The 15294-nt window shown below is 44.9% G+C and overlaps 1 protein-coding gene across 2 annotated transcripts in view; it reads left to right on the top strand.

Annotated features, from left to right (window-relative positions):
• Window positions 1-15294, top strand: part of LOC129859544 (leucine zipper putative tumor suppressor 2 homolog) — an 86296-nt gene that overhangs the window by 30818 nt on the left and 40184 nt on the right. Inside the window, exon 2 of one of the 2 annotated variants that reach the window (XM_055929434.1) lies at window positions 10380-10506. The gene's annotated coding sequence lies outside the window, so the exon portion shown is untranslated. Of the gene's footprint in view, window positions 1-10379; window positions 10513-15294 lie in introns of both variants that reach the window. The other variant, XM_055929442.1, reaches the window with a different exon arrangement.

Below are 15294 nucleotides of genomic sequence, written 5' to 3'. Positions count from 1 at the left end.
TGGTGGTTCTGCTTAAAACATGTTGGTATTACAAACTCGGAAAGGAAGAGGTTGAAAATGTCAGTGAAGACACTTGCTAGTTGGTCAGCGCATGCTCGCAGTACACGTCCTGGTAATCCGTCTGGCACTGCGGCCTTGTGAATGTTGACCTGTCTAAAGGTCTTACTCACATTGGCTGCGGAGAGCATGATCACACAGTCTTCCGGTACAGTTGGTGCTCTCATGCATGTTCCAGTGTTATTTGCCTCGAAGCGAGCATAGAAGAAGTTTAGCTCGTCCGGTAGGCTCGTGTCACTGGGCAGCTCTCGGCTGTTCTTCCCTTTGTAGTCTGTAATGGTTTGCAGGCCCTGCCACATCCGACGAGCATCAGAGTCGGTGTAGTAAGACTCGATCTTAGTCCTGTATTGACGCTTTGCCTGTTTGATGGTTCGTCGCAGGACATAGCGGGATTTCTTTTAAGCTTCCGGGTTAGAGTCCCGCTCCTTGAAAGCGGCAGCTCTAGCCTTTAGCTCAGTGTGGATGCTGCCTGTAATCCATGGTTTCTGATTGGGGTATATACGTACGGTCACTGTGGGGACGACATCATCGATGCACTTATTGATGAAGCCAATGACAGATGTGGTGTACTCCTCAATGCCATTGGAGGAATCCCGGAACATATTCCAGTCTGGGCTAGCAAAACAGTCCTGTAGCTTAGCATCTGCTTCATCTGACCACTTTTTTATTGATCTAGTCACTGGTGCTTCCTGCTTTAATTTTAGCTAGTAAGCAGGAATCAGGAGGATAGAATTATGGTCAGATTTGCCTAATGGAGGGCGAGGGAGAGCTTTGTATGCATCTCTGTGTGTGGAGTATAGGTGGTCCAGAGTTATTTTCCCTCTGGTTGCACATTTAACATGTTGATAGAAATGAGGTAAAACTGATTTAAGTTTCCCTGCATTAAAGTCCCCGGCTACTAGGAGTGCCACCTGTGGGTGAGCATTTTCTTGTTTGCTTATGGCGGAATACAGCTCATTCAATGCTATCTTGGTGCCAGCCACGGACTGTGGAGGTATGTAAACAGCTACAAAGAATATAGATGAGAACTCTCTCGGTAGGTAATGTGGTCTGCAGCTTATCATGAGAAACTCTACCTCAGGCGAGCAAGGCTCGAGACTCCCTTAGATTTCGTGCACCAGCTGTTGTTTACAAAAATAGAATAACCGCCGCCCCTTGTCTTACCAGACACTGCTGTTCACACGACTCCATGAAGCATAAGATGTTACCGTTTTTAATGTCCCATTGGTAGTTTAATCTTCCCAATAACTCATCCAATTTATTGTCCAAAGATTGCATGTTTGTGAGCAGAGTTGAGGGGAGTGGGGGTTTATTCGATCGCCTCCCACTCCTCAGAAGGCAGCCTGCCCTCCGGCCTCTCTTTCTCCGCCTCCTCTTCACGCAGATCACTGGGGTCGGGGCCTGTTCCAGAGGGAGCCGTATATCCTCCGCCTCGGTCTCGTCAGAGCCGTGAAAGAAGAAAAAGGATTCTGCTAGTTCGTGTTGAGTAGTCGCAGTCCTGATGTCTAGAAGGTGTTTTCGGTCATAAGAGACGGTAGCGGAAACATTATGTACAAAAATAGTAAAAGAACAGGTTACAAACAACGCATATTAACAACAAAAAAACGCAATCAGTTGGGGGCACGTAAAACGTCTGCCTTCTGCTCCGGCGCCATTTTAACAATCCATGGCCACATATTGAGGTTATCCTACTGTAAATACAGTGTATTCAGAACCGTTGACTTTTTCCACATTTTGTTACGTTACGGCCTTAATCTATAATTGATTAAATTGTTTCCCCCCATAATAAATCTCCACACAATACCCCATAATGACAAAGCAAATCAAGTTTTTTTGAAATTTTAGCAAATTTAGAAAAAAATGTACACTGAAATTATACATTTACATAAGTATTCAGACCCTTTACTCAGTACTTTGTAGAGGCACTTTTGGCAGCGATTACAGCCCCGAATATTCTTGGGTATGACGCTACTCTCATGGGTCCTCCTGGCACCAGAGGGTGGGAGAGACCGCCTTAGACACTTTTATTGGACTCAGGTGTGTCTTATTATTTCATGATTGTGTCATTGTTAAAGAGGTGTGTTTTCTGTTGTCCATTGCAGGAGCTTGAATTGTTGACCGTGTACGTTCGTTTCCTGAATGAGTTTTCGAGTCTTAGTGTTTGTTGTTTTTTCAAGTGTACTGTGATACTGTGGCTACAGTTTCTCAGTAAAGTATTAAGTTTATCCTTAATCATTAAATCCTCGTCTGGTCTCTTCTTTGCACCTGGGTCCAACCTTACCACATCACAGCTACAAGCTTGGCACACCTGTATTTGGGGAGTTTCTCACGTTCTTTTCTGCAATTTTTCTCAAGCTCTATCATGTTGGATGTGGATCGTCGCTACACATTTATTTTCAGTTCTTTCCAGAGATGTTAGATCGGGTTCAAGTCCGGACTCTGGCTGGGCCACTCAAGGACATTCAGAGACTTGTCCCGAAGCCACTCCCTCGTTGTCTTGGCTGTGTGCTTAGGGTCGTTGTCCTGTTGGAAGGTGAACCTTCACCCCAGTCTGAGGTCCTGAGCACTCTGGAGTAGGGTTTCATCATCAATGATCTCTCTGTACTTTGCTCCGTTCATATTTCCCTTGACCCTGACTAGTCTCCCAGTCCCTGCCGCTGAAAAACATCACCACAGCATAATTCTGCCACCACCATGCTTCACCGTAGGGATGGTGCCAGGTTTCCTCCAGACGCGAAGCTTGGCATTCAGGACAAAGAGTTCAATCTTGGTTTCATCAGACCAGAGAATCTTGTTTCTCATGGTCTGAGAGTCCTTTAGGTGCCTTTTGGCAATCTCCAAGTGGGCTGTCATGTGCTTTTTACTGAGGAGGGGCTTCCGTCTGGCCACTCTACCACAAAGGCCTGATTGGTGGAGTGCTGCAGAGATGGTTGTCCTTCTGGAAGTTTATCCCATATCCACAGAGGAACTCTGGAGCTCTGTCAGAGTTACCATCGGGTGCTTGGTCACCTCCCTGGACAAGGCCCTTCTCCCCCGATTGCTCAGTTTGGCCTGGCAGCCAACTCTAGGAAGAGTCTTGGTGGTTCCAAACTTATTCCATTTAAGAACGATGGAGGCCGCTGTGTTCTTGGGGACCTTCAATGCTGCAGAAATGTTTTGGTACCCTTCCCCAGATCTGTGCCTTGACACAATCCTGTATCGGAGCTCTAAGGACAATTCCTTCGACCTCATGGCTTGGCAAGACAAAAAGATTTAAGTGCCTTTGAACGGGGTATGGTAGTAGGTGCCAGGTTCTGCCAAATAGTTTCCCGTGTGTATCAAGAATGGTCCACCACACAAAGGACATCCAGCCATCTTGACACAACTTTGTGAAGCATTGGAGTCAACTTGGGCCAGCATCCCTGTGGAACGCTTTCGACACCTTGTAGAGCTGATGCCTTGACGAATTGAATCTATTCTGAGGGCAAAAGTGGGGGGGCCACTCAACATTTGGAAGGCGTTGTTCAAGATATCATGCGAATGTTGCAGGTCTGTGTTCCCTACATTTGCTATAATAATCTGTGCAGAATCTCGAACAGCATTGATCAAACTTGCACTATGTACTTTTAATGTAATCTCAACTGCAATCCAGGTAATTTGGTTATGCCATTAGAGGATGTCACCATTGTTGTTGATTCTAAGCAATGTTGTGCTGCTATTTTTATTGACTTGGCCAAAGCTTTTGATACGGTACACCATTCCATTCTTGTGGGCTGGCTAAGGATTATTGATGTCTCTGAGGGGTCTTTGGCCTGGTTTGCTAACTACCTCTCTCAAAGCGTGCAGTGTATAAAGTCAGAACATCGGCTGTGTCAGGCATTGCCTGTCACCAAGGGACTACCCCAAGGCTCAATCCTAGGCCCCACGCTCTTTTCAATCTACATCAACAACATAGCTCAGGCTGTAGGAAGCTAACCCTGATTCAGATGTCCATCCTACCCATGCTAGATTAGGGAGATGTAATTTATAGATCGGCAGGTAAGGATGAACTTAAGGTTGCTCTCGAGCGGATAGATGTTCTTTACCACTAGGCCATCAGATTTGCCACCAATGCTCCTTATAGGACACATCACTGCACTCTATACTCTGTAAAGTGGTCATCTCTGTATACCCATCGCAAGACCCACTGGTTGTTGCCTATTTATACAACCCTCTTAGGCCTCACTCCCCCCTATCTGAGATACATACTGCAGCCCTCATCCTCCACATAAAACACCCGTTCTGCCAGTCACTTTCTCTCCTGATTTCCTCTCTTCTGCACTGATGTAAAAACTCAGTTGAGGAATTGTACTTACACTGTTGCTTTCAAGCTTGGTCATGATGACCAACACATTACAACAGTGATGGGTTCAATGAAAAAAACATGGAAAATTTCAGTTTACGTTCTGATTCAATTGAATTTAAATGGAAATGACCCCAACCCTGCATCACCATTTGTCAAACCCAGAGTCATGGTGATAGTGTCAAATAGTGGGAGTGCTCCTGTGGAGAGGACATATGCTGGCATAGCCATAATCTATCTACCAGTAATAAAACCCAGATTCTAATCTGAACACAGCTCAGGGTTTACGTCAGAAGAGACCACTGGGTGACATGTCATCTACTGATTAGAAATCCTACAGGGGAGGGAGTGTGTGTGTTTGTGTGTGTTTGTGCTTGCGTGCGCACACACGTGCAGGGGCAGATCAGTGCAGTGTCAGAGCAGAGGCCATGTCGTCCGACCTCGTTTTTGGAAACGTTACAACTGTAAAGCCTTCCAAAGGCTAGAATCAGGGCCAGAGCTGTGTGTCTGTCTTCCCTCTTCTGTCTCTTCCCTACCTCTTCTCTAGGTCCCCAAAGCACACACATCCCTGGGTCGCTCGTCTTTTCAGTTCGCTGCAGCTAGCGACTGGAACGAGCTGCAACAATCACTCAAACTGGACAGTTTTATCTCAATCTCTTCATTCAAAGCCTCAATCATGGACACTCTTACTGACAGTTGTGGCTGCTTTGCGTGATGTATTGTTGTCTCTACCTTCTTGCCCTTTGTGCTGTTGTCTGTGCCCAATAATGTTTGTACCATGTTTTGTGCTGCTACCATGTTGTGTTGCTACCATGTTGTTGTCATGTTGTATTGCTGCCTTGCTATGTTGTTGTCTTAGGTCTCTCTTTATGTAGTGTTGTGTTGTCTCTCTTGTCTTGATGTGTGTTCTGTCCTATATTTATATATTTTTTATTTTTTATTATTTTAATTCCAGCCCCCTTCCCCGCAGGAGGCCTTTTACCTTCTGGTAGTCCGTCATTGTAAATAATAATTTGTTCTTAACTGACTAGCTTAGTTAAATAAAGGTTAAATAAAATATTTAAATTATCCTCTCTTCCTCCTCTTTTCTCCTCCTCTTTCTCTTCCCTACCTCCCCTCTCTCTCGCCCTCTCTTCCTTCCTTCGCCTCTTCTCCTTTCCTCCTCTCTCTTCTCCTTCACTCACCTCTACAGAATAACAGGGTGGGTAGTGGTGCCCTTTATTACCTAGCTGGTTACCGAAGTTGGGGGATCATAAAAGCAGGAGGACAAATGGACCTCCCCTGCACCCCTCCCCCCTCAGGACAGGGCTTGCCCATCTGTCTGTCAGAAGGCTCCCTGCTAGGACAAGACAGGAGGACAGGCCCTAGTGTCTCCTCACTCCTCCCTTCCTTCAGGGCTGTTTAGGATGATTAGGATCATTATGAGGATCTTCTGCTCTATGCATGTTTTCTTCTTCTTCTTATATGCAGCATATAAATAGGATAGTTTGGGGTCAAGGGGGGGTGGCTTTATTATATATATTTTGGGAAACACAGACTGAAAGGGGGGTAGGAAGTGGAGCATAATTTCTTTGTTATTCTTGGTCTCATCTGTTCATCATTATAATGGATGAGTAAAGAATAGTCTCAACTCATCTTGCTCACTCCAATTAGACCAGGGTAGCCACATTAGCCTGAAAAGATGAACTTGACAGACACACCCCCATATGTGTAGCAGCTTAACCATATATCAGCATATATGAATGTTGGTCTGGTTCAGAAACACCTTGAGGGGTGCGTTAAAGATGAGCTCTGCCAAGGTTAAACAGCGCCACTGGTTGCTTTAGGTGCATTTATTCATGTTTTTGTTTTGTTTTTGGGGAGGCGATTATTCAGCAAAGTAATAAGAAAACATCGTAGTACATCCATCGTGCGTGCAGTGATGTGCAATTATGTCCGCGGGAATAAAACAGTTTTGTTGTTTGGTGTAACATCTTTGTTGTTGTAATATCGCAAATGGACGTGGCAGTTTCACCAACTTTAAAGCAACTGCAAAATCAGGAGTACCCCCATAAGCCCTCCAAAAATTACTTGACAGACACACCCCCATAAGTGTAGCTAAAGCATATTTCACAGTTAGCCCACATGAAAAATACTACAGTTTACTATAGAGTACTAACTACTGTGGCAGACCAGGGGGTTTGACCAAGACGTTTCCACAGATCAGAGACAGACACAAGTGTGATTCCTTAGTTTCAAGGGTGTTTATTTTGGAGACCTCTTCCGGGTTACCGCCTTCTGGGCTCCGGGGAATGCTGTCTCCTCTGAGGTAGAACACCGACCCCTCGGTTTTAGCAGACCGTGAGGACATCTGTCCGGTAGCAACCTCTCACTACCTCCAACCCTACTATGTGCTGCCCTACTGGCAGCTTAATAGACCCGGTGAGCAATCAGCCCCTTGATTACTCGCCAGCCTCAATCAGACCCAATTAGTCCTGGCAAAAGGACCCGTTCGAGATCTGGCATGACCAGCAGAGGGAATCACCGCTGCGTGATGTAGACTCCGTCTGTCACAAGGCCTCGATGAGTCTCCCCTTGGTGGCTTGTTCACTACTTACTTTAGATTTCTATAGTAAACTGTATTATAGTGTAGAGTATGTGTGTAGTACTTACTATAGAATGTTGTAGTATACTGTAGAATTGTCACGCCCTGACCTTAGAGATCCTTTTTATGTCTCTATTTTGGTTTGGTCAGGGCGTGAGTTGGGGTGGGTATTCTATGTTCTATGTTTTGTAGTTCTATGTTTTGGCTGGATAGGGTTCTCAATCACGGACAGCTGTCTATCGTTGTCTCTGATTGAGAACCATACTTAGGCTGCCCTTTTTCCCACCTGGAAGTTGACTTTGTTTAGGGCACATAGTCTTTAGCGTCACGGTTTGTTTTTGTAGTGTTTATTGTTTTGTTCGGCGTCATTTTTATTAATAAACAGAAAATATACGCTCACCACGCTGCACCTTGGTCCTCCAACAGCCGTGACAGAACTTCCCACCAACAACGGACCAAGAAGCGTGGTAAGGAGGAGCAGCGCGTCCAGAATTCATTGACTTGGGAGGAGATCCTGGACGGTAAGGGACCCTGGAGGCAGGCTGGGGAGTATCGCCGTCCATAGGAGGAACTGGAGGCAGCAAGAGCAGAGCGGCAGCGTTACGAAGGGACACGGCTAGCAAGGAAGCCCGAGAGGCAGCTCGCACACAGGGAGTGTGGCTGAGTCAGGTTGGAGACCTGAGCCAACTCCCCGTGCTTACCGTGGCGAGCGTCGTACTGGTCAGGCACCACTGGTCTCCAGTGCGCGTGCACAGCCCGGTGCCCTACCTTCCAGCTCCCCGAATCGGCAGGGCTAGAGTGGGCATCCAGCCAGGTCGGAGGGTGCCGGCTCAGCGCATCTGGCCGCCAGTACATCTCTACGGCCCAGGATATCCTGCGCCGGCTATGCGCACTGTGTCTCCGGTGCGTCTACACAGCCCAGTGCGTCCTGTGCCAGCGCCTCACATCTGCAGTGCGAAAATAACCATCCAGCCAGGACGGGTTTTGCAGGCTCTACGCTCAAGACCTCCAATGCGCCTCCACGGCCCAGTTTATCCTGTGCCTGTCCCCAGAAGGACAGGGCCTCCTGTATGTCTCTCCAGCCTGGTGAGTCCTGTGCCTAGAACTAATCCTCCTGTATGTCTCCCCAGCCTGGTGAGCCCTGTGGCAGCTCAACGCACCAGACTGCCCATACGTCTCCCCCTCCAGTGATGATCCATGGCACGAAGCCTCCAGTGATGATTCATGGCACGAAGCCTCCAGTGATGATTCATGGCACGAAGCCTCCAGTGATGATTCATGGCACGAAGCCTCCAGTGATGATCCATGGCACGAAGCCTCCAGTGATGATTACATTTTACATTTTAGTCATTTAGCAGACGCTCTTATCCAGAGCGACTTACAGTAGAGTGCATACATTTTATTACATTTTACATACTGAGACAAGGATATCCCTACCGGCCAAACCCTCCCTAACCCGGACGACGCTATGCCAATTGTACGTCGCCCAACGGACCTCCCGGTTGCGGCCGGCTGCGACAGAGCCTGGGCGCGAACCCAGCCCAGCCTGGGCGCGAACCCAGAGACTCTGGTGGCGCAGCTAGCACTGCGATGCAGTGCCCTAGACCACTGCGCCACCCGGAAGAAGCCTCCAATGATGATCCATGGCAAGAAGCCTCCAGTGATGATTCATGGCACGAAGCCTCCAGTGAGGAGTCATGGAACAAAGGCCTCCAGTCCGGAGCCTCCAGCGACGGCCTCCTGTATGGAGCCTCCAGCGACGGCCTCCTGTCCGGAGCCTCCAGCGACGGCCTCCAGTCCGGAGCCTCCAGCGACGGCCTCCAGTCCGGCGCCCCCAGCGACGTTCTCCAGTCCGGAGCCTCCAGCGACGTTCTCCAGTCCGGAGCGTCCAGCGACGTTCTCCAGTCCGGAGCGTCCAGCGACATTCTCCAGTCCGGGGCCCGCAACGACATTCTCCAGTCCGGGGCCCGCAACGAGGGTCCCCAGTCCGGGGTCGACGACGAGGGTCCCTGCACCAGAGGTGCCACCAAAGTGGGGTGAGCCAGTGGTGGAGCGGGGTCTGCGTCCCACACCTGAGCCACCACCGCGGATAGATGCCCACCCAGACCCTCCCCTATAGGTTTAGGTTTTGAGGTCGAAGTCCGCACCTTTGGGGGGGGGTACAGTAAACTGTATTATAGTGTAGAGTATGTGTGTAGTACTTACTATAGAATGTTGTAGTATACTGTAGAATTGTCACGCCCTGACCTTAGAGATCCTTTTTATGTCTCTATTTTGGTTTGGTCAGGGCGTGAGTTGGGGTGGGTATTCTATGTTCTATGTTTTGTAGTTCTATGTTTTGACTGGATAGGGTCTCAATCACGGACAGCTGTCTATCGTTGTCTCTGATTGAGAACCATACTTAGGCTGTATCAGAAACACGCTGATAGATGCTTCAAAGCAACAAAATACTCATCTTGAGAATACTTCCAGAACCACTTGAATGTTACTTTAAAGCAACTGCAGGAAGAGAGGTTACATATTTTTGTCAGGTTTAATGAACTGACCCCAGTGCAGTGCTATAGGGCAGGAAGAACGAAGGCCAAAATCAATCAGCTGAATTGTATCAGTGATCAATCAGTGATCAGACTGTAGAGAATATATTGATCATTTATAGTGGGATAGTGCTTGATAAGAGGAGGAGAAAGAGGCGAGAGAGATGGCGAGAGAGGGGACGGAGGGAGATAGGGATAGAGATAAAGGTTGAAATACAGAGATAAAAGTTGAGCGAGAGAGGGTAATGGAAAGAGAGAAAGTGGTAGAGGTGAAGAGACAGAGTGAAATAGAAAATGGGATATTGAAAGCGAAAGGGAGGAAGAGGGGAAAAGAGACAGGAAGGTTATGAAAGCAAGTTCTCAGGGAGGCCCTCCTCCCTTCTCGTTCCATTCTCTCCTCTTTTCCCTCTCTTCCTCTTGCATGTGGATCAGGGAAGGCTGTTGTTTCATGTTGAGGTGACCTATTTTGGAATTCGTGAGAGTGCGCACACATCAGATGAGACCGCAGTCAAAGCTATAGATGGTCGAGATAAACAAACACAGACTGTGATATCTCCCCTCGTGTGGGTGTGGGTGTGTGGGTGGGTGCGGGTGGGTGCGGTTGCGTGCGTAGGGGGTATATTTTTATAGGAATATTAAGGTGGCAGTGTCTCAAGGGGGGCAGTGGTCTCCTCTTCTCTCCTTTCACAGAACACAGCATTTAAGGGAGTACATTTAACTCTGAATGACCAGTGTATTGTACTCCAAACGGTTACTTTTAGGATATACCATAGTGTTACAGTTTCACATGATAGAAAGTAATATAATTTGCTTCTAACATGTATTTGCTGTTCTGTCTCTGTACATGCATTACCTTATTGTTCCTCTCTCTCTGTGTTTCCAGACTCCAGGTCAGGAGGTGTAGTGGAGGAGAGGCAGCCCAAGAAGTAGTGAGGTTCTGGGGATGAGAAGTCCCTGTTCTCTTCCTGTCTTCCCCAGAGAACCAGGAGAACACTGGGACTCTCAAACAGGTAAAGGTCAGTGTTTGGTGTTTGTCTGTCATGTTAACATACGAATTAGAAGAAAATCAATACATAACAATTTGGTGGGTGCTTATATTTGTCCTATTTTACACATGTACACGTGTGTATTAATAGGAAATGTGTTTTTTGCATATCCCAACTCCATTATCAACAGCAACCCTGGAGCAATTAGGGGAGGTGCCTTGCTCAAGGGCACAACAACCGATTGTTCACCCTGTTGGCTCGGGGATTCAAACTAGTGACATTCCAGTTACTGGCCCAATGCTCTAACCGCTAGGTTATCTGCCGCCACAACCGCTAGGCTACCTGCCGCCACATATCAGTGTCCTGAAACTCAGCCATTTTCCCAAGTCACGTAGAAATTTGTTCTCCCTCTCTCTCATTCAATTCAATTCAACAGGTTTTATTGGCATGGGAAACATATGTTTACATTTCCAAAGCAAGTGAAATAGATAATAAACAAAAGTGAAATAAACAATCAAAAACAAACAGTAAACATTACACTCACAAAAGTTTCAAAGGAATGTCATTTAAAATGTCACATTATGGCTATGTACAGTGTTGTAACGATGTACAAATAGTTAAAGTACAAAAGGGAAAATAAATAAGCATAAATATGGGTTGTATTTACAATGGTGTTTGTTTTTCACTGGTTGACCTTTTCTTGTGACAAAAGGTCACAAATCTTGCTGCTGTGATGGCACACTGTGGTATTTCACCTAAAAGATATGGGAGTTGATCAGTATTGGATTTGTTCTCTTATTCTTTGTGGGTCTGTGTAATCTGAGGGAAATTGGTGTTGCTAATATTGTCATACAGTTGAAGTCGGAAGTTTACATACACCTTAGCCAAATACATTTAAACTCAGTTTTTCACAATTCCTGTCATTTAATCCTAGTAAACATTCCCTGTCTTGGGTCAGTTAAGATCACCACTTTATTTTAAGAATGTGAAATGTCAGAATAATAGTAGAGAGAATTATTTATTTCAGCTTTTGTTTCTTTCATCACATTTTCAGTGGGTCAAAAGTTTACATACACTCAATTAGTATTTGGTAGCATTGCCTTTAAATTGTTTAACTTGGGTCAAACGTTTCAGGTAGCCTTCCACAAGCTTCCCACAATAAGTTGGGTGAATTTTGGCCCATTCCTCCTGACAGAGCTGGTGTAACTGAGTCAGGTTTGTATGCCTCCTTACTCGCACACGCTTTTTCACTTCTGCCCACAAATTTTCTATGGGATTGAGGTCAGGGCTTTGTGATATCCACTCCAATACATTGGCTTTGTTGTCCTTAAGCCATTTTGCCACAACTTTGGAAGTATGCTTGGGGTTATTGTCCATTTGGAAGAACCATTTGCGACCAAGCTTTAACTTCCTGACTGATGTCTTGAGCTGTTGCTTCAATATATCCACATAATCTTCCATCCCGATGAAGCCATCTATTTTGTGAAGTGCACCAGTCCCTTCTGCAGCAAAGCACCCCCATAACATGATGCTGCCACCCCCGTGCTTCACGGTTGGGATGGTGTTCTTTGGCTCGCAAGCGTCCCCCTTTTTCCTCCAAACATAACGATGTTCATTATAGCCAAACAGTTCTATATTTGTTTCATCAGACCAGAGGACATTTCTCAAAAAAGTACGATCTTTGTCCCCATGTGCAGTTGCAAACCGTAGTCTGGCTTTTTTATGGCGGTTTTGGAGCAGTGGCTCCTTCATTTCTGAGCGGCCTTTCAGGTTATGTCGATATAGGACTCAATTTTCTGTGGATATAAATACTTTTGTACTTGTTTCCTCCAGCATCTTCACAAAGTCCTTTGCTGTTGTTCTGGGATTGATTTGCACTTTTCGCACCAAAGTACGTTCATCTCTAGGAGACAGAACGTGTCTCCTTCCTGAGTGGTATGATGGCTGCGTGGTCCCATGGTGCTTATACTTGCGTACTATTGTTTGTACAGATGAACATGGTACCTTCAGGCGTTTGGAAATTGCTCCTAAGGATGCACCAGACTTGTGGAGGTCTTGGCTGATTTCTTTTGATTTTCCCATGATGTCAAGCAAAGAGACACTGAGTTTGAAGGTAGGCCTTGAAATACATCCACAGGTACACATCCAATTGACTCAAATTATGTCAATTAGCCTATCAGAAGCTTCTAAAGCCATGACATAATTTTCAGGAATTTTCCAAGCTGTTTAACTTTTCTGCGCTACGGATACCGAATACGGGTTCACTTTCCTAAACAACCACTGAATTGCAGGGCACCATATTCAAAAAATATTCCTAAAAATATTTATAATCATACAATCACAAGTGAAATATACCAAAACACAGCTTAGCTTGTTGTTAATCTACCTATCATGTCAGCTTTTGAAAATAGATTTTACAGCAAAAGAAATCCAAGCTTTTGTGAGTGTAGCTTTCAATGCTACATCAGCTAGCCCCAAATTAGCATGGTCACGAAAGTCAGAAAAGCAATAAAATGAATCGCTTACCTTAGATAATCTTCAGACGTTTCCACTCACGAGACTCCCAGTTATACAACAAATCTTCTTTTTGTTCGATAATTATTCCTTTTATCACAAAAAACGCCATTTGGGTTGCGCGTTATGATGAGAACTACAGCCTCGTTCCGGTCCTGAAAGGAAGATGAAAATTTCCAAATGTATCAGATTAAAAAATATTACAAAAAATATTTATAATCATGCAATCACAAGTGAAATATACCAAAACACAGCTTAGCTTGTTGTTAATCCACCTATCGTGTCAGATTTTTAAAATATATTTTACAGCGAAAGAAATACAAGCTTTTGTGAGTGTAGCTTTCAATGCTATAACAGCTTAGCCTTATATTAGCTTGGTTAACTTGGTCACGAAAGTAAGAAAAGCAATAAAATTAATCGCTTACTTTTGATAATCTTCGGGTGTTTCCACTCACGAGACTCCCAGTTACACAACAAATTTTATTTTTGTTCGATAAATATTACTTATCACCAAAAAACGCCATTTGGGTTGCGCATTATTTTGAGAACAAAAGTCGTGTTCCACTTGACAAATCCCAAAAAGTATCCGAAATGGTCATAGCAACATTTAAAATGTTTTTTATAATCAAACCTCAGGTTGTCTTTAACTAACATAATCGATAATATTTCAATCGGAGCATAACCTATTCATTAAGAGAGAAAAGGAAAATGGGGAGCTCCTCCCACGCGCGCAGGAAATATTCAGAGGACACCTGACCTCTTTTGAAACATCTCGCTCATTTTTCAAAATAAAAGCCTGAAACTATGTCTAAAGCCTGGTCACAGCCTGAGGAAGCCTTTGGAAAAGGAATCTGGTTGATACCCCTTTAAATGGAGGTTAGACAGGCCAGGAAACAAAGATGTAAAAAAAATATATATATATCACTTCCGGGTTACTTTTTCTCAGGATTTTGCTTGCAGAATAAGTATTATTTTTCTCAAAGACAATATTTTGACAGTTTTGGAAACTTTGGAGTGTTTTCTATCCTAATCTGTAAATTATATGCATATTCTACGATCTGGGCCAAAGAAAATGTCCGTTCACGTTGGGTACGTTGTTTAAAAATAAAAATAAATTCTGACCCCTAGCGCTAAGAGGTTTTAAAGGCACAGTCAACTTAGTGTATGTAAACTTCTGACCCACTGGAATTGTGATACACTGAATTATAAGTGAAATAATCTGTCTGTGAACAATTATTGGAAAAATGACTTGTGTCATGCACAAAGTAGATGTCCTAACCGACTTGCCAAAACTATAGTTTGTTGACAAGAAATTTGTGGAGTGGTTGAAAAACGAGTATTAATGACTCCAACCTAAGTGTATGTAAACTTCCGACTTCAACTGTATATTTTGCAGGACGTTTGGAAGTGCAGCTCAGGTTCCACCTAATTTTGTGGGCAGTGTGCAGAGTGTGCACCTACAGCGGCCTTTCTCAATAGCAAGGCTCTGCTCACTGAGTCTGTACATAGTCAAAGCTTTCCTTAAGTTTGGGTCAGTCACAGTGGTCAGGTATATTGCCACTGTGTACTCTGTGTTTAGGGCCAAATAGCATTCTAGTTTGTGCTGTTTTTTTGTTAATTATTTCCAATGTGTCAAGTAATCTTTTTGTTCTCTCATGATTTGGTTGGGTCTAATTGTGTTGCTGTCCTGGGGCTCTGTGGGGTCTGTTTGTGTTTGTGAACAGAGTCCCAGGACCAGCTTGCTTAGGGGACTCTTCTCCAGGTTCATCTCTCTGTAGGTGATGGCTTTGGTATGGAAGGTTTAGGAATTGAGTCCTTTAAGGTGGTTGTAGAATTTAACGTCTCTTTTCTGTATTTTGATAATTAGCGGGTATCGGCCTAATTCTGCTCTGCATGCATTATTTGGTGTTTTATGTTGTACACAGAGGATATTTTTGTAGAATTCTGCATGCAGAGTCTCAATTTGGTGCTTGTCCCATTTTGTGAATTCTTGGTTGGTGAGCGGACCCCAGACCTCACAACCATAAAGGGAAATGTGTTCTATAATTGATTCAAGTGTTTTTAGCCAGATCCTAATTGGTATGTCAAATTAAATATTTATTTTGATGGCATAGAATGCCCTTTTTGTCTTGTCTCTCAGATCATTCACAGCTTTGTGGAAGTTACCTGTGGCGCTGATGTTTAGGCCAAGGTATGTATAGTGTTTTGTGTGCTCTAGGTCTAGATGGAATTTGTATTTGTGGTCCTGGCGACTGGACCTTTTTTGGAACACCATTATTTTGGGCTTACTGAGATTTA

This window comes from Salvelinus fontinalis, chromosome 1 (genome assembly GCF_029448725.1).
Source record: "Salvelinus fontinalis isolate EN_2023a chromosome 1, ASM2944872v1, whole genome shotgun sequence".
NCBI lineage: Eukaryota > Metazoa > Chordata > Actinopteri > Salmoniformes > Salmonidae > Salvelinus > Salvelinus fontinalis.
This window is presented reverse-complemented; position numbering and strand designations above follow the sequence as displayed.